Consider the following 25988-nt stretch of genomic DNA (forward strand, 5'->3'; position numbering starts at 1 on the left):
CTCATCTAAAGAGAACATTATTCCTGTTAACCTCCTTCATCCTCCTCAGTCTTCTCCCTAGAGGTAAGCACTGATACCACTTTGTGATGTATCCTTACATAGTTGGTGTGGGCCCTTTCATACTCCCTAATTAATTTTTCAGGGTTTAGAAACTGCAGAATCCCTTATGATGTGTACATGACAAGAACAGCTAAGCCATGTTAAGGAGACGTGTTAAGGATCATTGCTATGTGCTGGCAGAATCATAATGAATGAAATGGAAGCTTTCTCACCCTTCCCATAGGCCATCTTGCCTCATATTTTCAATTGGTCATTCTACTTCAAACTTTAGAGTTAATTATTTGTATTTGTTTTCAAATACACCTTTAACTGGATGCAGTTAGGAATAAACTTGGTTTCAACACAGCTTTCTTTGGGATAGCTGAAGAAAGGTGTTATCTAGAGCCAGCCTTGCTTCTGCTAGTTGTGGTTAGATAGATCCAAATGGGTTTTGTGAAAATTGTGTTTGCTTTCTTTTTTAAGCTTGAAATTTGTCATTAGTATTCTTAGGACCATTGACAATGCTGACTTTATTCTCCATAGAATTTATTCTCCTTAGAATTTAGGTTTGTTTATTTGCCTGGGAATTGAGTTGTTTTTTTGTTTCTGTTTTTATTTTTTCCATAATTGTTTAACTGATTGTTTCATTTCAGTAATTATTTACTCATACTTTACTCTAATGGTTGTCTGAGAGAAACGAATGACCATTTCAATCAAAATACCAAAAAAGTAAGTTACACTGCAAATCCAGCCATCGTGGCTGGTTAATAGCTCAGGAGCTATGAATAATTAATGTTAATAATGAATTTATGTTGTTGCTTTAATTGGAGACTTGTATTTTCCTTTATAGCAGTCATTTTAATTGTAATTATATATTTATATGAGTGATTATATATTTAATGTTAATTTTTCCTAGTAGAATGTAAGCTCCATGAGGGCAGGAAGCTTGACTTTCTTTTTAAACATTGTATTTCCAGAATATTTTTCATATTGTATCTTGAATTTACCATTTTCATGACTTAAGGATTTATGTGTGTGAGGTTGGGGTTGCACATTGGAAGAGGTAGATGTAGAGGAAGACATGGAGGGTTTGGAGTGGACAAAGTAAAGGGTGCCAAAGGAAGTGGAAATTTAGGCAAATCACTAAAAAGAATTGTAGCAACAAATTACATGGAATCCTCTCTTCTCTATCAACTTTCTTTTGTTGCCTATCATCCATATCCTTTTTCCAGAGCTGCAGTATTTCTTTCTTGGTAAGGCCTCATCCCGAAGATAATCACTTTGATATACCTTAGCATATGCACCACAGTGGGTCTGTAAGGAAGTGAAGTCAATGTATCTTTGTATTTAAGGGTTTTCAGGAATTATAATGTGATTTGTTGTCACAGTGTCAACTAATTTTATAGCCTTCATTATTCATACAGTACAGAAAATTTCCCGAAAGTTAGAACTGAAGTTATGCTATCTTATGTGGTTTCCATGAGGTTTTTGTTTGTTTTTTGCTATTGTTGTTGTTTTAAATCTCACTGTATCAACTGTAATGTACCAAAAAACCTGTATAGATTGGGTTTCAATTGCAGACTTCCAAAAGAGCTAAAATTTATGTCTTATCTTGTGATATGAGCATATTTACTGTTCCTCCCTTCATAAAATCTGCAGCATATTTGCAAAGTAAATGTCCATTTGACCATTTCAAATGAAACAATAAGTGTTTGATTATCCAGGTTTCTCATATTTCTAGACGGCCAAGGTATTACAAATACAGCTGTCAGGCATAAAATTATTGTAAAAGGGCCTAAACTTTTTTGTATTAGTGAAAATCAAGATCTTAAAATAGAGTAATTTATGAAAAAAATAATAAAATTTTCTTAAAACTAATTGTATCAATAAGTAGATATAATGGATTCTACTACAATTAGCAATATCAAAGTTAATGTGTTTTAAAATTTTATCTGTAATGTCACACCACAGCTAACATTTTATTATATTTACTCTTAAAATAGATTTGATATTATTAATATTTAGGGGGAGAAAAAAGCATTTAGTATTTTTTATACATTTTCCTTTTTCTATAACTTTTGTTACCATCTTTCAATTCTTGCATTGCTAATTTGTGTATGAAGTATCCAACTTCAAATCACCATTATGATGCATATTTGTTTTATAACTTTTAAATACATTTTACTGTGGTTTCTGATGTGGATCTAATTTGATTTTGAAAATATCCTATTTCTTTTCTTCTGTATGGCTTTTTAAATCATATTTCCTTATTTAACTTTATAATAAGTATTCTTCATTATTCAGAAGCATTTGTGAATGTTGACAGAATTTTACTGTGTTGAAATGCCTACATTTTGTGCATTTGCAAACTAAGCAGTAATTTATTTTGAATTATCTGTTATTGCTTTTACTGTTGCAGTACCAGGGAATGCTCCTCATTCACAGTTATAGAACATGGAAAGACTAGAATTTCACTTTATAAGATCAGGCATTAAATATCTTCATGATCTTTATAAGTATATTCATCAATATGACATACATAGAAGCTTATGTGACTAGAATTTGGAATTTTTTTTAGTTTTTCTTTAGCCTACATGCCTATCACTTCTGGGTGTAATCAAGAAAAATTACTTTTAAAGTAAATATTTACGTATTATCTCTTGCTGTAATTCAATCATTTTTGTCATTATAGTTATTACTAATAAGTCCCAGCTCCATTGAATCTCTACACTCTTAGCTCTGGGATGAGATGTTGCACATGTCTTCATACATTCTATAAACAGTGGTGACATTGAATAACTAATAAACTAAGCAAGGGTTTTATTAGACTTGTAGTAGATTAATTTATCCTTGGAGAAGAGCACAGAAAGGACTCTCCACAGTCTAATATTTTTAAGAATGAGGTAGTATAAATATAAATTTAGATGCTTTACTAAGACAGACCAAAAATAGCAAAAAAATTTAATTATGGTATACTAGACTTTAAAAAGGATGATTCCTGTGGTGCCTGGCTGGCTTAGACAGTGGAGCATCCAATTCTTGATTTTAGAGTTGTGAGTTCAAGCCCCACATTGGGCATGGAATTTGCTAACTAAATAAAATAAAAGGATGATTCCTTTTCCAAAATAATGATTTTTATCTTATCTGTCCATTTTAAAATATTTTTTATTTATCTAGATTTTGTTCAAAGAACAACATCAACACATTTAGGTTGGTAAGAGGGAATATTTTTTTAAATTGTTTTAGCCAGTGGTTTTAAAGAAAATTGTAATTTCCCAGAGTTCTTAGCTTATATACTAAAGGAATCAGGATCTTTAAATAGAATCATAGAATTTTGGGGGCACCTAGGTGGTTTAGTCGGTGGGGTGTTGGACTCAATCTCGGGGTTCAAGCCTCACATTGGGTATGGAGATTACTTAAAAATAAAATATTTTATTTTTCAAATATTTACTTATTTTGGTGGGGGGAGCAGCAGAGGGAGAGGGAGAGAGGGGCTGGATCTCATGACCCTGAGATCACAACCTGAACAAAAACCAGGAGTTGGATGCTCAACTGACTGTGCCACTCAGGCGGCCCTGTAAAAAGAAAATCTTGGGGTGCCTGGGTGGCTCAGTCAGTTGAGTGTCTGCCTTCGGCTCAGGTCATGATCTCAGGGTCCTGGAATCAAGCCCCGCATAGGTCTCCCTGCTCAGTGGGGAGTCTGCCTCTCCCTCTCCCTCTGCCTCTCCCCCCACTCGTGCTCTCTCTCTCAAATGAATAAATAAAGTCTTTAAAAAAAATAAAGTCTTTAAAAAATAATCATAGAATTTGGAACAGGAAGGAACATTACAGATCATCTAAAAAATGATACTCTTGATTATAAGGCATGATAGGAGATACTGCTTGTTATGATAGACAAAACATTGTGGAGAATTTGAACTAAAATAATTGATAGAGAATAACCAAACTTAAGGAAACTTTAAAGACTTTAGTTACACACTGATAATCATGAAAGTTTCATATTCTTATTCTTACAAAATAAATTTAGAGGTAGTGTGAAGGAAACCAATCAGTATTAAAGAGGATGCTATTGATTCTCATTTCAAGATTTCCTTTTTAGTGGTGTAAAATTTTATTTTATAATAAGAGAGCAGGATAGTGTGATGGGTAGGAGTCCATGAAGTCATGAGACCTGGGTTCAGATCCTTTATTTGTCCTTGGGCAAGTAATATAGCCTTACTTTATATAAATCTTATGATCTGTGATACGGGCTAATAAAAATACTCCACTCTCAAGGATATGTTACATGACAAATTGCATAAGTACTTAGAAGATGGTTTTTATTGATTGTAGCAATGAAATAAAAGAAGATACTTGTTTAGAGTATTTAGATTAAATGAATTTTAAAACTAATGATCTGTAATCTGCCAAAGGTTTAAAAAACAACATTAATTTCTTAATATCTTCTGTCCATCATATAAATACCTATAATTTATGATTCTGTGATGGTTTTAAGTTATAACTAATTAGACCTCATTGGCCTGATGGCCCATACTACAAAGAGTATTGGTACACTAAAGCATTAAAGGTTGATTGTACTTAAAATTATTTAGATATTTCTGTAACTCTTTACATTTTCATTTTTTTTCTTTCATACAATGATGAAGTTGAAATGGACTTGTCTCCCCTTTGAAAAAACCTGGGAGTTCATTGGCAAAGTGCTGCTTTTTAGGCACAAATTTGCAGGCTGAAGGGAACAGGGAGGTAAATATTTTCTCAGGGACTGAAAGTAACCCTCCAGAGAAAACTTTTTTTGTGAATTAATGATTTGCCTCAGTAAGAACTCCATAGAGTGATATATGAGTTGGGTTTATAGGAAACCACTTAGTCACCTGAAGACCAGATTTTCAAGGAAAAGCTAATTAGGGACTTCTCTTCCTATATAATATCTTTGCTAGAAAATAACATAATTACCTTGAAATATTTACGTAATTGGGTAGCACCCTCACATCCTTCAAGATTCTGTTCAAATGGCACTTTCTCAAGAGACTTACTCTGATTATCCTATTCAATACTACAATTTGCCCTTCTCCTGAATTATCATACCCCAGTCTAGTTTTTCTTTTTTTTTCCCAGTCTGCTTTTTCTTCCACGATGATTATTATCTTCTAACCTACTTTAATTTTTTTTCATTTACTTTGTTCACTGTTTATTGTCTGTCTTTCTCCCTCCAGAATACAAGAGGGCAGAGATTTCTGCCCTGTCCTGATATATCTCAAGAGCCCCTAGAACAGTGGCTATCACAAGTAGGTACTCAATAATCCTTGGTTAAAGACGGAACTAATTGGCTAAACAAGTGTGTAAAATTTCCTTTTAGATTTTACTACAGATACGATTTTTTCTTTCTTATAATACACTAATTTTAACAGTTCTTTCTCCTTTTTGCTTTGAGGTAGATCTTCCCATGAAGGACAAACTAAATCAGTAAAAACAGATTTTTTTTCTCCTTGAATTGGGAGTGTGGACTCAGCTTGTCCCTTTTGATCTTCCTTGTTTCCTGCCCAATTTAGGTGATCTCAGAGAATTTGGAAAGGATTTGAAAACCACCCCAGTGACCACTGATGATCAGACTCTCCCTTTCAAATTTCTCTAACAACCAGTCTTAAAGTAATGATTCTTTAAGAAAGGGAACGTAATTCATCTTTGTATATCTTTGTGTGTACATAGGTAACAGGAAGAAGCTCCTGCACATTTGACTTCTAAACAGCATTATTCATTGTGACTGTCAGGAAGTGCTTTTTGGCTATTTGTGAGAGGGAGAGTTTCAAAGAATGAGGTAGATCTGCTGTACTTCATCTTCATGTAGCTTAACTTGTGCTTCTAACATTTAAATAAATATATTCATTCTTCTCAGGTCCTCAAATAGCTATATATACCTTAAGGGTCTTTGACTTTTACCCAGCCCAGGGATAAATGATCATATTTTCAAGTAGATGATTTATCAAGTAGTCCAGCTCCACAGCCAGCTGTCCTAACCTATGGAACTTGCACTGAAGAACTACAGTGATTGGAAATCGCCAAATCAAAAAGCAACAACAAAACTACAGTGCCTAAGGTCATGGTTCCCTTAAAATTAGTATCTTATTATTTGTCCTTTTGGTAGAGAGAGAGAGAGAGAGGGACAGAGAGAGAGAGAATGGTTTCATTCAGTTTCAGTCATGTATTACTAAAAGCACCAATGAGGTTCTTCTTTATGTGGGACTCTTAGACATGGTATAAAGCCATAGCTTTTCAGAATGGATGTTTTCAAGGTCTTTCACATTAAGAAATATAAGCACAGTGATAATCGTTACCATTTTTCAGGACATGTCTTTACACGTTCAAATTATATCTACTTATACAGAATGTGTATTCTACTAAGTGCAGTTTTCCCCTTTCTGCTTGGCTTGTTTGCCTATGCATTGCTGTGTGCCTAGGACCACATGATAGCTTGTTCAGAAAAGCAGCAGCTGAAGTAGTCTTCAGTGATCATTAGTATTTACTTTCACCAAGTAGAGTGCAGGGATGCTACCACAGTTGTGAGCTGAGAACAGTGTTTTCTTTCACCTTAGATAATTTTTTTTAATACATAGCACAGATAACGAGCAATTTGATGACTCAAGACAAATGATAATTCAGGAAATTAAAACGACTCATGTGTTATATGAAGTTTCTAAGCATGATTTTATTTTTTGGCCTGAATTACCTGGTCAGCTGACCCAGTTCTCCATTTCATTTTCTAAACTTGGCATTATAAAGTCAGGAGACATTTGGAGAAAATTAAATTACTCCATTCAAGGGAACAATCACATTTAGAGTGGACTAAAGCACGGCCAGAGGGATGGAAATCCCTAGATTGGTCAGTTGTGGTTTCAGTTCACAGGGAAATCCTCATTCACAAGCTAACCATAGATTTTTTGCAGAGAGCTAATGGCAAAATATGCCGGGAATCTTCTGTTCAACTTAGGGAACAGCTATTTTTGATGCTATGCCGACCTAAAAGAATTATGTGATGGCTTGTTATGACTGTCTTTCTAGTGATTATTTGTTTAGATGAAAGAATGCAGTGTCTGACGGACAGCAGGGCATGCATTTTGCATTGCTTCCCTAGTAGAGCCCTTAGGTTTGCACTGACCCGTCTGTATTTCCTGTGACCAGTGGTATTCTTTGTGAGAAGACTGAGTGAAATTAGGAGCCGTTCATTGTGATGGAAAGGGAGAGAAGCTGATTGCTCCAAAAGGAAGCCAGAATTTGAACTGATGCATGTGAGGACAATTTGGTTTCTGACTTACTCTCTCATTGTTTATAAAGAGTGATGTCATGACCTCTTAGGGTGAAGACGCTGTTGCTTTTTTCTTGAACATCTTCAAGTATGTCTTCTCTAATTTAAAAAAAAAAATGTTCTGGAGGTGCCTGGGCAGCTCAGTTGGTTAAGCGTCTGACTCTTGATTTTGGCTCAGATCATGGTCTTAGGGTTATGAGACTGAGCCCTGCATTGGGTCTGTGCTGGGTATGGAGCCTGCTTAACATTCTCTCTCTCTCCCTCTCCCTCTGTCCCTCCCTTGCTCTCTCTCTCTCAAAAATAAAAAAAAATGTCTGATTTAAAGGAGGACTGCTGCTTTTAAGAGAGGCTGGCCAAGTAACTTACCTCCTTCTTAAAACTTCTGAGAAATTTCTGAAACACCACTACAAACTTTGACCTCATTACCATTGTTCTGACCCCACAGTTCTCAAGTTGGTTGCCCTGCCCACTCCCACCCATCAATCACCAGGGGCACATTTTAAAAAATACTGATTTTAAAGGAACTTGCCTGATAATTGTACTTAGTAGACCTAGGATGGTTCGGAATCCTATACCTTGAAAAACCCCCTCAGCTCCCCCAGAGGCTTCTAAAGCACAGCCATTTTTTGAAGTGTTACTGACTCAGTTCATTGGCTTTTGGTCTCTTAAGAGTTAAAATTTGTACTTCATGGTGAAAAAGGTCATTTATTTCTTCTTGCAAGGGGCATATTCAAGTTTTTAATTAAGTCCATGTTGCTTCTGCGTTGAGAGACTTTTCTTGCTAATAAAAAAAATTATCTTGCTTTAAGAGAAGTTGGTCCATTATGAAAGTATAGGGAAATAAGAGACAGTTTTTGAGTTAGGCCTTCCCGTTATCCTTGAAATGAAACAGTTGGTATTCAGACTAGTAAAGATGTCACTGGGATCTCTCAAATCTTGTGCTAAAGGTCATTAAAATTTTCATTGTGTAGCGTTCAGATAGGTGCTTAAAAAATCAAATTGGCTATGTGGCAACATTTAAACTTCCTATGTGATGCCCACCCATGGATAATTTGTAATATATTCTAGGATCATTGCCATGGTAAAGAGATCCAGACAAAGAGAAAACCAAACAGTAAATGCTGAGCTCACATAAGAAATATGCCACATATATATCTCTATACAATAAAAAAGTTGATTATGATACTTTTTTTAAAACTGGAGGCTATGGTGAAGGAGGCATTCAATAAAATAAGAATATGCCATTTCTACAAAGGCCAAGCTTTAGGGGTGGAAATTTGGTCCCTGGAGTCCATTAAGAAAGAAATAATGTTCTTATGAGACATTTCAGAGATGACTGACACAGGTATAAGACTTATATGGATATATATTGTCAGATTTTAAAAACCTACAAAAGGAAGGGGTAAAAAAAAAAATGTGAGTAGAAAGAAATGCAGGAAGAGGAGTGCTGAAGGGGAGAAGCTCCCGGGGTGGGGAGGGGGAGTTATCATGTAGGTGCAGTGACAACACAGCATTATTTCCCCAGGTAGCAAGGATGTGGAAGAGCAATGGCTGCAGCCTGAGAGGGCAACCTCAGGGACTAGAAAACTCTAGAAATAAATGGGTACCTGTTTCACGTGAGAATAACCCATATTGCCAAAGGTATCTTGCCAAAGATAAATCTCTCAGTAGCCCTACCCTGTTACCCACTAACTAACTAAATTACTAACTAACATACAGTGTTTGAAAGTACCATATAATTTCTTTTTTTTTTTTAAAGATGTTATTTATTGGAGCACCTGGGTGGCTCAGTCGGTTAAGCGTCTGCCTTTGACTCAGGTCATGATCTCAGGGTCCTGGGATCAAGCCCCTCATCTGTCTCCCTGCTCGGCGGGGAGCGGGCTTCTCTCCCTTGCCCTCTGCCCCTCCTCCCTGCTTGTGCCCTCTCTCTTAAATGAATAAATACAATCTTAAAAACTTAAAGATGTATTTTATGTTAGTCATAATCATACATGTAATCCTCAAACAAAAAGAGGTAGATTTTATTAGTCTCAGTTTACACATGAGGAAAATGAGTTTAAGAATGGTCAGATATTACCTTAAAAACTAATGACGTAATGTATGGTGATTAACATAACATAATAAAAAAATAAATAGGAAAAAAAAAGAATGGTCAAATAACTTAACTTTTAAATATATTTCCCTGACCTAAAACATAACCTCTCTTAGGCTCTTCTGAGACCTTAGGACATATCTTGCTAATGAACGCACACATAAATTGAGATAAAGTACAGATGCTCACAGATAAAGTTCAAAAGTATGGCTGCTTCATGTTGGGATACTGAGTGTAGTTCCAGAGCAAGGAGCTTGGAGGGGCCACTTTTGCTGCTCCTGGTGCATACTGCCTCTGTGGTGGCCCACTGCAACACAAATGCTGGAAGCTATTTTCGCTTTTCAGCTTTTTTGTAAAAGCAAAAAACTCTGTGAATTTCTTTTGGCTAGCCAAAACAGTTACTAGTGTAGATCTCCCCTAAAAGTGAAGTGCTGTAATGTGAATTTTCAAAAAATTGGGATGTATGTGTAATTGCTTTAGCAAGGAAAAGGACTTAGTAATAGAATCATAAATTTGACTAATCTTTAGAAGTATCATAGTCCAAATGCCTACACAACAAACTCTTCTGCTGGTTCTGGGATCGTGCTGATCCAAACTTTGTTTCCATGTCCAGAAGGAGAGTGTACCTGTAGCAGTCTTTTAAAGGAGAGTTTTAATTATTAAAGAGTTTCTCTTCTTAATTTGAATCAAAATATGCCTGCTGAAACTATCGCCAATTAGCCATCTGCATGTTGTTATTGTTACTTAGATAGTTACTGAGTTTCTCCAGTGTGGTGTGCTCTCTGTGTTTCCAAATTATCTGGAGTTAAACGCAGTCTGTCTAATTTCTCATGCACATTAAAAAAAATAATTTCTATAAATACATCCCCCACTCTCATACTCAGACCCTAATTTTTTCTTTTCCAAATTTTATAACTTCTGTTTCTAAAACCATTCTTCACAGTGTTTAAATCCTTTTCATGTTCTTCCTGGCCATCTCCTCCTGCTCTGGACATATTTTAGCTGTCAGAATATCTCTTAGAGTCAATTTCAGAATTAATCACAGGATCCCTGATGTCTGAGCAGGGAGGACACAGTAAGGTGTAAGAATTCTCTGGTTCTGGAAATAATGATACCTATACTCAGAGGTGTGTGTGTGTGTGTGTGTGTGTGTGTATTTTGTTGCTATTTTTCTTTGTTTTGTTTTTGTTTTGATCAATGTTTCTGTTTTGTTGACTAATTCTAAACTTTTAGTTGAAACCTGTAAGTTTTTCCGTCTGAACTGCTGGTAATTCAGCCTTATTCTCTACTCACCAATTAATTGCGTGAGCCTATTTCAAAGCATGAAACATATTTCTATTCAAATTTCATCTTCAAACATTAAAAAGAATTTAAATATCTACCCAGTCTCCTATGCAAGATGCTGGGAATACAAAAGTAAATAAGCCATAACATATTGGGAAGGTATCTGTCCTAGAGAGATTTATAGCTCAGTAGTAGGTAAAGACATTAAACATATAAGTCACATCGACAGTTAAAAGCCCTGTGATGGGGGGCACCTGGGTGGCTCAGTCTGTTGGGTGACTGCCTTCGGCTCGGGTCATAAATAGGGTCCTGGGATAGAGCCCGGCGTTGGGCTCCCTGCTCAGCGGGAGGCTTGCTTCTCCTTCTCCCACTCTCCTGCTTGTGTTTCCTCTCTCACTGTCTCTCTTTCTGTGTCGAATAAATAAAACCTTAAAAAAAATAAAAAATAAAAAAGGTCCTGTGGTAGAAGTCACTTAAAAGAATCAATATTCCTCATTAGCTGAGTCTCATAGAATTATTGGATGTTCACTAGATTAACATGGTTGAGTAGTGTATTTGTTTTCTGTTGATGCCATAATAAGTTCCATAAACATAACATCTTAACATAAATTTGTTATCCTACAGTTCTACAGGTCATGAGTCCAACATGGGTCTCAGTAGGCTGAACTCTGTATGTCAGCCGGGCAATGTTCCTTTTTGGAGGGTCTAGGAGAGACTTGGCTTGTTTCCTTTTCCAGTTGTTTGAGGCTAGAAAAAAGCTACAGTCATGACTCCTTTCCTCCATCTTCAAAATCAGTAATCTTGCGTATCTCTACTATTCTTCTGTAGTTACATTTCCCTTAGATAATCTTCTGATTCTTTCTTCTGCTTATAAGGAGTTTGTTGATTACACTGGCCCCATCTGGATAATCCTGGAAACTCTTCCTCTCTTAAGCTGATTAACAAACTTAATTATATCTGCAACCTTACTTGTGTTTGCAAAGTAACCTAGATTCTGGGGATTACGATGTGGTCATCTTAAGATGCCATTATTTCTTTGTACCACAGGTAGAAATATTAAATCAAAGGAAAAATGTAAGAAAAGTCATGGAGTTATGGTAGAGAAGTGCTGATTTTAAGAATTGGAAATAGAGCATGAATGCAACAAGGGAGCCTGAGAGAACTGGAGAAACAGATAAGGGTCAAGATGATGAAAAGCCTTAAGGTACAAGATAAAATTTGCTTTTTAGAAAGATCACTCTGACAAGAGAACAGATTTGAGGAGTGCAAACTAAAGATAAGAAAATAGCAAAGCAGTTATGAGTTAGTCAAGAAGCATCAAGGGCTTATACTTTTGTCTTAGCATCAGAGATGGACACGAGTGAATAGATGTGCTATATCCTAAGTCGTTGGCTTCAACAGGACTTGTTGATTGATTAGATGCAGGAGTGACAGCAAGACCGGAGTCATGACTGACTCCCAGATTTTCATCTTAAATTCTTAGGTGGATGAAGGTGTCATTTACCAAGACAGTGTGGATTAATGAAGAGAAAATGGGGGTGAGGAGGAAATGGAAGCAAGCATACTCTGATTACTGTTTTAGTTCAGGCATACAACCAGTCAACTCTTTTGAATCTTAACCTATAATTCCATGCTTGTGCCATCTACAAACATGATTTACATCTACTCCATGTTTTCTTAAAAATGGACAAAAATAGGGTAGAGAATAGAGTTGTCAGAATGCTGCTGGGGACCGACTTCAATAGCCGTTGTTACATCAGTCTGAATTCATTGTATATTGCCATCCAACCACCTTTGATTCTATACTGTTAACTAGATCATATTTCTTCATGTATTTCAAAATATGTCTTAAAAATTCAGTCAAATTCTTTGCTGAAACATTTAATATACTCTGTCTAAATCATAAAGCATTATTGGGAAAGTTATTTGTATTCAGTAGTGATAAATATTGAATTATTTCACTTGATCTTTCACTTCAACGTATATGCTTATTCAGTACACCCCAGTAAGGTTCTTTGTGAAGAACTTTGTGAAGACCTTTGTGAAGCATAAACGCATATGTCAGGTTTATAACTATGTAAAAAATAAAAAAAAATAGTGACAACGAAGGAGAATAAGAGGTTAATTCTTACTAGAAGAACAAACAAAATTTCCTGGAGGCAGTAGTAGTTGAACTGGAGGAGGTGAGAATGAGGACAGAGGATAGACTTGACAGGGAGGGGAGCATCTACACGATAGAACATCATGATCCGGGGCAACTGGGTGGCTCAGTCGTTAAGCGTCTGCCTTCGGCTCAGATCGTGATCCCAGGGTCCTGGGATCGAGCCCCGCATCAGGCTCCCTGCTCCGCGGGGAAGCCTGCTTCTCCTCCCACTCCCCCTGCTTGTGTTTCTTCTCTCACTGTGTCTCTCTCTGTCAAATAAATAAATAAAATCTTTAAAAAAATAAAGAACATCATGATCAAAAACATTGAAACAGCGTTATGTAGAACATGACATGATGTGGTCGAAACACAGGTGTGGATAGAGGGAGGTTTAGAATCAGGGAACTGGTAGCATTCTGGTCCACAGTTGTAGTGATTTTTAATTGAATTTGAATATGATAGGGTAGGTATGTTTTCTCCATATCTATACATTCTCTATAACCTCCTGTTGTGTACCCTAACTAGATTTATGTGTTGCTATTTCTTACCTAGTACCTTAGATATCTGGTCTATCACCCTAGGTTTAGGAACTTACTTTGCAGTCAGTAGACTGCCAGTTTGTGTGTGTGTGTGTGTGTGTGTGTGTGTGTGTGTGTGTATTTGGGGGGTGGATTATCATAGTCCTACTTTAGATTTCTTATACTAAGACATTTTAATGGCACACTGGATTGTAAATGAATAGTGTTAAAGAAGGATGGGATCATGAGAGGAAAGTAAACGAGTTAGGAGGTTGTAAAAACAGTTCTGGTAGAAGGTAATGGGCACTACACTATTCTAATAATTGGGAAAAGAAAGGAGGGATCAAATGTGAAAAGGTGGATTCAAAACTCCTTCAGGACATGGTCTGGGTCTTGTTTTTTTCTATGGTGCTTAATATGGGGCAAGACAGAAAGTAGACAATAAATGAATGGATGAGGACATTGGAGAAGTTGAACATGAGAGGTTAAAAGAAGTAACTGAGGATGACCTTAAGTGCCCAAATGTGAATAACTGCAAGGATTATGCTTCTGAAAATGTCTGTGAGAGAAGAAATTTCATCTTTGGTAAAGTTCAGAAAGACATTCAGGGAGGCAGTTCAACGAACAGATGGATGAAAATGTGAATATGGCCCTCAGGGTGGAGCTTATAATTAAAAGGAAATATGAAAATCTACAACTTGGAGGTGATGGCTTATTTCAGCTCACCCAGCAAAAACATACATATCAAGATAAAATATGGATTAGTAACTATTTTTAAGAAAAGGTCAAAACATTTAGTGCAGACAAAATGTCTTATGGCTAAAGAAATTAAGAGACAAATATTTGTTTTGCTCAAAGCTGTTCAACAAATAAATGGGATAATTGGTTCTAGAACATAAATGGGATAATTGGTCCTAGAACATAAAAAGATGTCATTTAAATCACATCAGCACATTACTTCAGTGCCTCCTGTTCCCACACTGAGTCATTCTCTACTTAAAGTTCAGCCATGTTAACCTCTTTTCTGGCACCAAATCTGAAGTGTGATCCATTTGGAAAATTCAGGAATAGACTGTTTATTATCAAGATAGTTTTTCCTAATTTTCATGAAGTAGTGTAAGGAGAATAAGGAAGCCTAGCCTGAAAGCTACCAGTTTTATTTTATTAATTCCAAGTACTTTGGCCTGGCCGCCCTGACTTGTCTCATTTCTTATGTCAAATTGCTGTTTCAAAACAAATTCTTAGGTTCTAAATTTCACAGAATTATGTAGGCCAGTGGATGTCAACTTGTGAAGCTTAAGTGTTGAGTAGGCACCTTAGGACTATCCCTGGGGGTTTAAGAGCACAGGGAGGAGAGGACTTAAAGCCTCTGCCCTGATTCAAACACTACCATAGCCTTTCATCTGTTTTAATATTGAGCTGTCTTCAAGATTTTGTATAAAGGAAGGATCTCTTATTTTAAAATATTTCTAAAACTACTAGAGGTTATTAATCTCAGGGCTGTGACCAGCATTTCAGATCTTTTCCTTTTGATTTTGTGAATTACTTTGAAGCACTCCAAATCCTGTTGCTTCAAATGAGTAAATCATAGAAATTCAATTTTACCGTAAAAGTACCATGGAGCCATTTAGCCCCGCAGTGAGCAACATCTCTGGCCTTTGCCAGCACAGCTCTGTTAGCCTGAGGCCATATTGAGAAGAAAGGTTTTCAAGTTTTCACAACTAAATGAGAGGTTTTCTACTGAGACAAGATAGAGGCAAACCTTGAGACATTGTTTTCAGAAGCAATAAAATATGTTTCTATTTATATTTCTCCTTTTCTATTTTTCATTGCTATATAGAAACCAAATTTTATTTTGTATTATTTACAGAATGGCTATTCAAAAGGCCCACAGAGTGTATTAAGAGGTACCATGACAGTAGTATATTGAGAGTAAGTGTCACCAATAAAAACAAATCTTCCCCAAAATTTCTATAATAATTCTCTGATTAAAGAGTGATGATTTAAAAAAAAAATGCAGTTACTTGCAAGACAACCCAATAGTTCCTTCCAAGACAATGCGGTCTTTATTTGAAGCAGATTAAGGTCTTACCATAGTTAGATTGCATTCCACTTTGATATGGTTTAGGTTAAATAGCTGTCATTTTGGTCTATGGCACTATAGTGGAGATAGTTAAAATTTAGGTCAGGCAGCCTGGATGGTTAACCCCTGGAAAGCAGAGAACATAAAGGGATTTAGAAGGGTGCCCAAACTAATTTTATTTTCAGTGTCTTATTTATTTTAGTTAATTAATTAATTAATGAAGTCCTAGCCCTCTTTACATAAAAAGTAACTTGATTCTTGTTCCTGTAAAATAGTATATTGGTACTAGGTGGGAATATATGCTCAATATTTTCTTGTATAAAATGATATTATTATAATTTTCCATTCTTCTTCTCAGCCCTATCTTTTATTCATGAATACTTGTTTATGATTTGTAAAGGCAGTTCTGAGTTATCCTGTGCTCCTGAATTATCCTGTGTCTTAGAAGATCCAGAGGTGTAGTATTTCTCAGTAAATCCACTGTTACCTCACAAATTTATTAGAAAGCAAAATTAACTGATATTAATTTTTTTTTGACTAGCACTATATTCCAAGGTAAGTTAAAATGATTTCTGGTTTGGAGTCATGAAAATCTTTCTGTTATAATTTGTGTGGATCTAATATATTACCATTTGTGGCCTCTTTTGTTGTTATTCCTGAGAAAACTTGTTTTTGTTCTTAATTCTATTCTAAACTTAGAATATGTTTCAGGATCCCCCCCTTTTTTAAAAATTTGGGTCTGTTTTTACTTCAGTGGTTCTTTTTTTTTTAAGATTTTATTTATTTATTTGACAGAGAGAGACACAGCGAGAGAGGGAACGCAAGCAGGGGGAGTGGGAGAGGGAGAAGCAGGCCTCCCGCCGAGCAGGAGCCTGACGTGGAACTTGATCCCAGGACCCTGGGATCATGACCTGAGCCAAAGGCAGATGCTTAATGACTGAGCCACCCAGGTGCCCCTACTTCAGTGGTTCTGAGAAGCAAAATAGATAAATGCTTTCATGTAATGAATATTGCTATGAATAAACTGTCTCTGTGTTGCCCATCTGGTTAAAGAATGTTACTAGACACTGATGAGTGAATTAATGATATTTAAGATCCATCAGGATCTAGTAAAGTCATCCATCTCAGTGGTCATTTGAGGTTAGGCTCTTTTAAAGGAGAAAAAAAAAAAACAAAACAGATTCTTCTACTCATTTCCTGAACCTGATGGCTCTAAATTCTTTTTAGAGAATCCCATCATTTTCCAACTAAATGCTGGGTTAGTACTGAATCGAGTAATGCTCTATTCATAGCTCTGGGAGTGACAGCATATAGGAGGTTGTTTAACCCCTCTGTATCTGTATCTTCTTTCTGCCATGCATATTGCTATCACAAATGAAAACATTCTGTGAACACTTTGAAATCCTGAAAGAAGGCAGTTTAATAATTATAAATTAACTACAGCATTTCTATAATTCACATTTATTAGAAGATAAGTGGACTATTAGAAGTCTTTCTGGTTTGTTGTTTGATCTCTTTCGATTACCTAGTGATACAAATTGCATTTTCGTCTTAGTATCCTATCACATTGAATCAGTGTTGAACTTTCCTTTTATTAAGAACATATAAAAAGTTGGGCGCCTGGGTGGCTCAGTAGGTTAAGCATCTGCCTTCAGCTCAGGTCATGATTCCAGTGTCCTGGTTTCAAGTCCTGCATCTGGCTCCTTGCTCAGTGGGGAGTCTGCTTCTCCCTCTGCCCTTCCCCTCTCCCCCAACTCTTGGGTGTGCTCTCTCTCTCTTGAAAAAATAAATAAATACAATCTTTTAAAAAAAGAACGTAAGGGGCGCCTGGGCACCTGGGTGGCTCAGTTGGTTAAGTGACTGCCTTCGGCTCAGGTCATGATCCTGGAGTCCCGGGATCGAGTCCCGCATCAGGCTCCCTGCTCAGCGGGGAGTCTGCTTCTCCCTCTGACCCTCCTCCCTCTTATGCTCTCTGTCTCTCATTCTCTCTCTCACAAATAAATAAAATCTTTAAAAAAAAAGAACATAAAATTTATTTGAGGTTTCTTAATGAAATTATTTCTTGCATATTAATTTTTTACCAGCACTCCAGGTAAGGAACATAGAAAGCATAATTAATGTTTCCCCATTTTTGTTTCTTTATAGAATATTAATTTATTCAGCACATTCAACTCAAAATTAAGAAACCCCTTCCTCTGGGAAATAAGCAGAACAAAATCATGGTATTTATATTTTAATGCTGGGAAACAAGCATTGATGAAAAAATATATAGTATGTTAGATGGTGACACATTTTACGGTGAAAAATAAAACAGTGACTGGGACATGGGAGTGCACAGATGAGAGAAGGAGGTATAATTTTTATACCTATTTTGTCTGAAGAGACCCTCATTTGTCCTTTGCTGTTTGTGAAGAGACCTGAAAGGAGAGATTCAGTGTCCATCCAGTCCTTTTGATGCTTTTGAGAAATACCTGTTCCTTTCTACCTTGGGTGAGCCCAGCCTAATCCAGGTGGCCCACATCAGTCATTCTTACATTATTTTTTCTTCCCAGCTGATTGAGCTGATTTCTCTTTTTTTAGGTCTCATCCTTTCTGGCTTGTGTGGTATCATGGAATGTCCTTGCTCGGAAATGTAGTTGTTTCCTATTGCCAATTGTATGAATTCTAGACTCCTCCACATCATTTTAGTATTCTTTAAGAGCCCTATTTCTTTGATAATTTTATCTGTAATCCTTATTCCCAGAAAGTAGATCTCTTTATTTTGTCTTGAGTAAGTCATGCTTATTTCCAGTTGTGTGCTCTTACTTATACCCTCCTTCCCAATTAAAATGTCATCCCTTTTCTAAATTTTGTTTCTCTGAGCCTAGGGTTTGATTGATTGATAGAGACAAATACATTTATTGTAAAACAAAGCAAAAGTTAGACCTGATAACCTCCACCGGAGGCTGATCCCAAGTTTGTACATAAACATTTACAACAGCTGTCTTTAAGGACGTGTTCGCAGATATTAACACCCCCATTGAAAAGTTGCCGTGTGATGCAGTGTAGGGATGGTGAGGGATCCATCATGCATATACAAATCCAGCATTGTTCAACTCTTTTATTGTGGACAATAGTCCCTTAGGCTAGTCCCTGTCCTCAAGGGGAAACTGAGGTTCAGAAAGGTTGAGTTCCTTGTGTGGCCTTGGAGACATGTTATTTCTTTTTTGTATAGTTTAGTCTTCCCTTAATAATATGCATGTTAATCTAGATTGCCTGGTTCTCTATTTTGTGATTAGGTGCTTTATTTACCCCCCAAATTCCCTACCAGTAGCTTTCATACCTATCCCTTTAGTTTTTATATATATATATATATATATTTTTAAAGATTTATTTATTTATTTTGAGAGAGTGAGAATGAGAGAGAGAGAGAGTACATGAGTGGGGGTAGGGTTAGAGGGAGAAGCAGGCTCCTCGCTGAGCAGGGAGCCCGATGCGGGACTCGATCCCGGGACTCCAGGATCATGACCTGAGCCGAAGGCAGACGCTTAACCGACTGAGCCACCCAGGCGCCCAGTTTTTATATATTTTTAAAATACCTTCTGTGTACCTAATATCATAGTACCTCTTCTATATCTCCCACGACACCTAATATACTGCTGTAGTTGGTGTTCAAAAACCATTGCTGATAGCTTTGATGTAGAAGGCTTTAGAAAGCTGACATTTATGCTTCTTAAACTGTAGTTCATATATTTGACTTAATTCTGCCAAATATCAAAAATTCTGTAACATCACCTACATGAGGTTATTTCAAGCAAAAATGCTGTAAACAAGAGCATAGAACTGATTTGTGTGGTCTCCTGTCACCTTTTTTCCCCAGCCTTTCCACTGATTTCTTTAATACATCCTGGAAAATATTAGAAAAAAACAAGCTCAGCCTCTCTTCAAAGGGAACTTTGATTTCATTTCTATCCTTTTTTTTCTTTTTCAAAGTTTTTTTTTTTTTTTTTCCTCTCTGTATGTTGTTTTTGTTTCTTTTCTTCTTTGGTATTCTTGTTACATGACTAACCTTGCATAGAAATATAAACTCATGGGAAAGGGGACCCACATCTACTAGTCGTGGCTGGGAGAGAAGTAAACAACAGGGCCTTGAAATGAAGCAAAGGGAGCCCTGGAATTTAATAAACAAAAAAGACCTTCCTTTTAAGACCCATCCGACTTTATTTACTATAGTTATTTTTGTAAAAGCATTTACTGTTGTAGGCTCTTGGGACCAGTTTTATCTAAGAAACATTTTCAGTTGCTTGCATTGAAAATTTCAGCATTGAGAACTTCAGAAATTACAATGGAACCCTGCTAATTCAGATTATTGATATGGAGTCTAGCTGCAGATGCTTGAATTTTGTATGTTCAGAAGTATGTGAAAGGGGTGCCTGGGTGGCTCAGTCAGTTAAGCGGCTGCCTTCGGCTTGGGTCATGATCCCGGGCCCTGGGATCGAGCCCCGCATCCGGCTCCCTGCTTGGCGGAGAGCCTGCTTCTCCCTCTCCCTCTGTCTGCCGCTCTGCCTACTTATGCTATCTCTTTTAAATAAATAAATAAGTAAAATCTTAAAAAAAAATAGATGTGAAAAATCAGGATTAAAATTCAACCTATTTCTTCAGAATATGTTCATTTATTTTTGTGAGTGTAGATTAATTTTAATTATTTATGTTTCTGCTGAAATAGAAAATACATCATCTTATTTTTCACACTGTGTCTGCATTCAAAAGTCTTAACTCTCTGTTTGACAGGTATTTCTTTGAATCATCTATATTAGGAAGTAATTTCAATCTGTCTACAAGAATCCTGAATTTGCTTTCCAAAATAGGTGCTATATTTTAAATCCAGTGTGACTCCTTAGGCATTTAATATGCTGAACAGAAAGCTTTCCTAGAGATTCAACCCTCTTCTCTCCTATAAATGAAAACTAAGCAATTTAGTCTTTAAGCTCTATTTCACTGTTAATATTCTCTTCAATGTAAAATATATTTTATATTTATAAATATGCTTTCAAAGCATTCATTTCTGAAGAATAGCTTATAAATGTGTTATTTATAGTAAGCAATTAATTTTATAAGAAAATAAAAAATAAGTGGGAATTTGGGTTTTAATGCAATTAATTGATAATCCCACAGAACATTATACCAAAATTGAATCATAGGAAAAAAAAATGCCCCTTTGGGCGCCTGGGTGGTTCAGTTGGTTAAGCGACTGCCTTCGGCTCAGGTCATGATCCTGGAGTCCCGGGATCGAGTCCCGCATCAGGCTCCCTGTTCGGCAGGGAGTCTGCTTCTCCCTCTGACCCTCTTCCCTCTGGTACTCTCTATATCTCATTCTCTCTCTCTCAAATAAATACATAAAATCTTTAAAAAATAAATAAATAAAAATGTTTAAAAAAATGCCCCTTTCCATTTCTTGTCTCACACTCTAGTAACATAGACATCTGCTTTATATGCTATTTCATAAAAATGTTGTAATTCTTGGAACCCAAATATAATATGAGATTACTTAAAATATCATTTGAAAAGTCCCACCCTTTTAGAATTAGACATATGAGACACTCCTCTTCTCTCATATATCATTTGAAAAGGGTTTTAGATAGAAGCCACAGTTGCTTATTTTTTTTTATTTTTTTAAATTTTATTATGTTAATCACCATACAACATTAGTTTTTTATAATTTTTTATTGTTATGTTAATCGCCATACATTACATCATTAGTTTTTGATGTAGTGTTCCATGATACATTGTTTGCATACAACACCCAGTTCTCCATTCAATATGTGCCCTCCTTAATACCCATCACCAGGCCAACCCATCCCCCAACCCCCCTCCCCTCCAGAACCCTCAGTTTTTTCTCAGAGTCCATAGTCTTTCATGGTTCTTCCCCCCCTTCATTTTTCCCTTCCTACTATCTTCTTCTTTTTTTTTTTTTAACATATAATGTATTCACAGTTGCTTATATTTTAAAAATGAAACTGTAATTGAAATTTTTGTGGGTTACATTGAAAACAGTAAAAAAAAAAAAAAAAGTGCTGTAAATCTGTATAAAGACCACTTCCAAGAAAAGGAGACAATGTATAGAAAAAGAGAATAAGCTTCAAGTGAGAGGATCCTCCGAAGAGAAATAAGATGGACATAAAGTTACTAAAATATTGACTGGATGAGTCCAAAACTAATCAACCCAATAAGAGAACTTTATCTTCAAGCTCAACAAGATTTCTAGACCTAGTACAAATCAAGTAATATTTGGAAATTACTGTGTGACCTTTCAAATCTGATCCAAACTTGTCCAGTAAATTGTATAGTCAAAACTAGTAAAAGGTATATTCTTGCTTGATTGTCCAACCCATTTTAATCAATTATTGCAAGTGATTTTGGTTTTATTGGCATTAGTTTTATGAAGGAACAAGTTACATGCAATAATGTAAGTTTTTTTAAAAAGTTTAAAGTACAGGGCATTTCTCTTACTTCCAAAAGATTATTTGCAGCCCTGTGTTTAAAGTACAGGGCATTTCTATTACTTCCAAAAGATTATTTGCACCCCTGTGTGTAGTCTAGTCCTGTATCTTCCCCTGGACCCAGGAAACCACTTTATATGCCTTTTGTCACTATAGATTAATCTTCACATTATAAAAATGTGCTTTTTGTGTGTGGTTTCTTTTACTCTGCATGATGAATTTAAGATTCATCCATGTGTTTATTTATAGCAAGTTTATTTCTTGTTATTGGCAAGTAGTATACAATCAGCATGTTTTTTTTGTATGTATGTTTTATTTCTTCAGCTAAATCATATTCTTTTTTTTTAAAGATTTTATTTATTTGAGAGAGAGAGAATGAGAGACAGAGAGCACGAAAGAGAAGAGGGTCAGAGGGAGAAGCAGACTCCCCGCCAAGCAGGGAGCCCGATATGGGACTCGATCCCGGGACTCCAGGATCATGACCCGAGCCGAAGGCAGTCGCTTAACCCACTGAGCCATCCAGGCACCCCATCTAAATCATATTCTTATTAAGAGCTCCATTTTAAGTTCTGTATATCCCCTTGATACCTAGAATAGTCCTTTGCACATAGTTGAGATTGTTTGGTTGATTGATTCATCTGTCTGAAGTTAGATGTTGGAAAGGAATTTTAGAATAATCCTGGTATCAGCTGTACTCATTTTTGGACAAAACATTTATTAGAAGTAACAAGGGGGAGACGAACGATGAGAGACTATGGATTCTGAGAAACAAACTGAGGGTTCTAGAGGGGAAGGGGTGGGGGAATGTGTTAGCCTAAGGAGGGCACGTATTGAATGGAGCACTGGGTGTTATACGAATCATGGAACAATACATCAAAAACTAATGATGTAATGTATGGTGATTAACATAACTCAATAAAATTTAAAATTTAAAAAAAAGAAGTAGCAAGGTAAGAGATAATTTATTGAACAGTTATAATATGCCTGTTGCAGTACAGAGTTCTTTGGCTGCATTATCTCATTTATCTTCACAACACATCCTATGTGGTGTTTGTATTATTATGCTCATTTGATAGGTGATACAGGGCATTAAGGAATTCAGCACTGATTATTCAAGTTGATAAGCAGTAGAGCTGCTTGACTCCAAAGCTGTTGTTCTTAACGACGTACCCTGTTTCATCAGGGAAAGGAAAACTTGTTCCATGCTCCTCCTCTGCTCAAAACACTGCCATTTCTCTCCATTTCTTTGGTACTTAGACTGAAAGTCCGTACTGCAGCCACAGGGCATTATGTTATTTATTTCCAGGCAGCCTCTCAGATGTCTTCCTCTCTCCCTCCCTCACAGTGGCCTCCCTCCCCTTGTTGCTCAGGCACATGACACATGTGTGGTCCTTTCATCTCTGCTCAGACTCCTTTCATCTCTTTCATCTCTGCTCAGACTCCAACTCACTGAGGGCTACCCTGAACCTCTCTATTAAATAGTGCAAACCTCCACCCCTCACTTCCTGCCCTACCAGTCCCTTCCACCCTTACATGTTTTCATGTTTTCCCTATTTTTCTTCATAGCAATTTTTTTCTAATATATCCTGTATTACTCATTTCACTAGATTTAATGATTGCCGCCTGCCTCTCTGCAGAATATAATCCACACAAGAATAGGTATCTTTGACAGTGTTGTTTCCTTCCTTATGCAAATATCTGGAACAGTGCTGTCGTAGTTCAGGCCGCTATAACAATTACTATAAACTGGGATATGTAAACCATGAACATCTATTTCTCACAGTCCTGGATGCAAGGAAGTCCAAGATCAAGGTGCTGGTAGACTGCGTTCTGGTGAGGGTCCTTTTCCTGCTTTGTAGTTGTCAGTCTTCTCATTTTATCGTCACTGTGGAGAACAGACTGAAGAGAGCAAGCTCTTTTGTTTCCTCTTACAAGGGCATTAATCCCATTCATGATTTAATTATTCCCCAAAGGCCCTACCTCCTATTACTCATATCAGGAGTTAGCATTCCAACATACGAATCGAGGGGACACACTGAGCCCATAACAAATGCCTTGTACATAGTAGGTTCCCAGTGAATGTATTTAGGATATGAGCTGGGATATTTTTGGTCTTCTTCTCCTACTACCTTTTCTTCTCAGAAGAAATGGCATTAAGCAATATCTGAATGAATTAGGGACAAGGTAAAAGAATACAAACATTGATATCTAGCTCTATAACAGGAGTCCATAAGGAATAAGAAATCATTTTCTATTTTAATCTCCTCTTACAGTGTTTTCTCTCTCATATCTTATTATTTCACTGTATCAGTGATTTCCTAGATTGCTTCTTAGAGCTGGAGGGGGCCTGAGAGTTTTGAGATAACTTGGCCCAAAAATCCCAACTTTGGGAGCTTTGGAGGGTTGTGAACCATGTCACATGGGTTTTGTATTTGAATACCTTTAGATGAAACTTCTTGTTAAAGCCATCCGTCTTTTGTCTTAATCTACCCTGACCCACTAATTTTGGTGTCTGACCCCCAAAACATAGTTAATTAGATTGCCTCTAATCCACCTTCTTTATTTTAAGGAAGAGAAAACAGATGGGTGATGAAGTGAGTTTTCTACAATGAAATGATGACTTAGTGCCATTTTCTCTGATGGGGAAAAGAATCCAAGATTGTGGAAGCATTTGCCAATCAATTAGAACCAAGATTAATTAGAAAATGTTATTATTGGTGCCCTTTTAAATCATCTTTTTATTGAATTCCTTAACACTCATAAAATGGCTATTTGAGGTCATGTAGGCTGAAATATGGTGTATTCTCATTCAGTACCATAAACTACTCCTGAGTGGTCCAGGATGTACAGAAGCTTCCGTTAAACTTTATGCAGGGAAAAGTAGATGACTTATTTGTTATTTACTCTTGTGTCAATTCATTTGTGGTAAAAACCCTATTTAAAGTTGAAATATTTTATTTACTGGCTGTTCATGTTACTTTTTTTTTTTTTTTTAAATATGGAACGCTTCATGAATTTGCATGTCATCCTTGCGCAGAGGCCATGCTAATCTTCTCTGTCATGTTACTTTTTTGAAAAGGGAACAATGATTGCATGTGATATAAGTGTGGGATGGGGAGTAACATGAAGGAATAAGAGCAGTACCATTTCAAATGTCTAGGAAGAATATAATATTGGCCAAAGGCCAGGAAGCTTTTCTTTCCTAGTCAGAAAAGTATCTCATTGCTATTTTGAATCATATTGATGTGATCATCTTTTTTTTTGAATCATGAATTTTTTTTGCATTTTTTTATTTTATTATGTTATGTTAATGACATGATTATCTTTTTTAAACAAAACTTCCATTGCCACATTTTCTTTCAATTAATTTAAAAATGCAAAACAACTTTTTTCAAATGTTATCTTCTTCTAGTGAATTGAGTAATAGAAAATATCCTTTTGGTAAGTTTGTTTTTTAGTGTTGAGGTAATTTCTAAGTTATGTAACTACATAGGGATTCCACAATTATATTAGCAGTAATTTTTACATTAATCTTTATGAACAGTGGTAAATATTTTTTATGTTCAATGAGCCTTAGACATTATAAAATACATTTATACAGTAAAGTGCTTCTCATATTATTCTACCTCTTTCTGTGTGTACAGAAAATATTAATCAAGTGTTTCTGCTTCTCTGAAAAGCTTGTGGAAAATAAGAAGTTCCACATGAGTAATCAGTATGAGATCTTGAACTGTTCTTCTAATTGATTTAAATTCTCTTTGCTGAAAGTAATGAACAATTACTGACAATCTCCCTGATTTCATTTGTCAAAATTCTGAGAATGAGTCAACATTTTAATATATTAAGTGTTGGAAAATTCCGCAAGATGCATATAGCACCAGGGAGATCCTCATTAATAAATTAAAGTGCAAAAATCACTCTCTATTTGTGAATGTATGGTCTGACTTATATATATGTTACTGTAATTAAAATGTTGTCCTACATAATTAAAGATAATGCTATCAGTTCAATAAAAATAAACACATAGTTAAGACTTGTCCTCCACTAACA

The 25988-nt window shown here is 36.1% G+C and overlaps 1 protein-coding gene and 1 non-coding gene across 22 annotated transcripts in view; one reads left to right on the plus strand and one right to left on the minus strand.

Moving 5' to 3' along the window:
- Positions 1-25988, plus strand: part of NRXN1 (neurexin 1) — a 1133502-nt gene that overhangs the window by 112902 nt on the left and 994612 nt on the right. The window lies entirely within an intron of this gene.
- On the minus strand, positions 24931-25033 carry LOC112821748 (U6 spliceosomal RNA). The gene has a single exon (XR_003207529.1). It is a non-coding gene; the product is annotated as a U6 spliceosomal RNA (small nuclear RNA).

Source organism: Callorhinus ursinus, unplaced genomic scaffold (genome assembly GCF_003265705.2).
Source record: "Callorhinus ursinus isolate GAN/ISIS: 27379988/994484 unplaced genomic scaffold, GSC_fseal_2.0 scaffold10, whole genome shotgun sequence".
Classification (NCBI taxonomy): domain Eukaryota; kingdom Metazoa; phylum Chordata; class Mammalia; order Carnivora; family Otariidae; genus Callorhinus; species Callorhinus ursinus.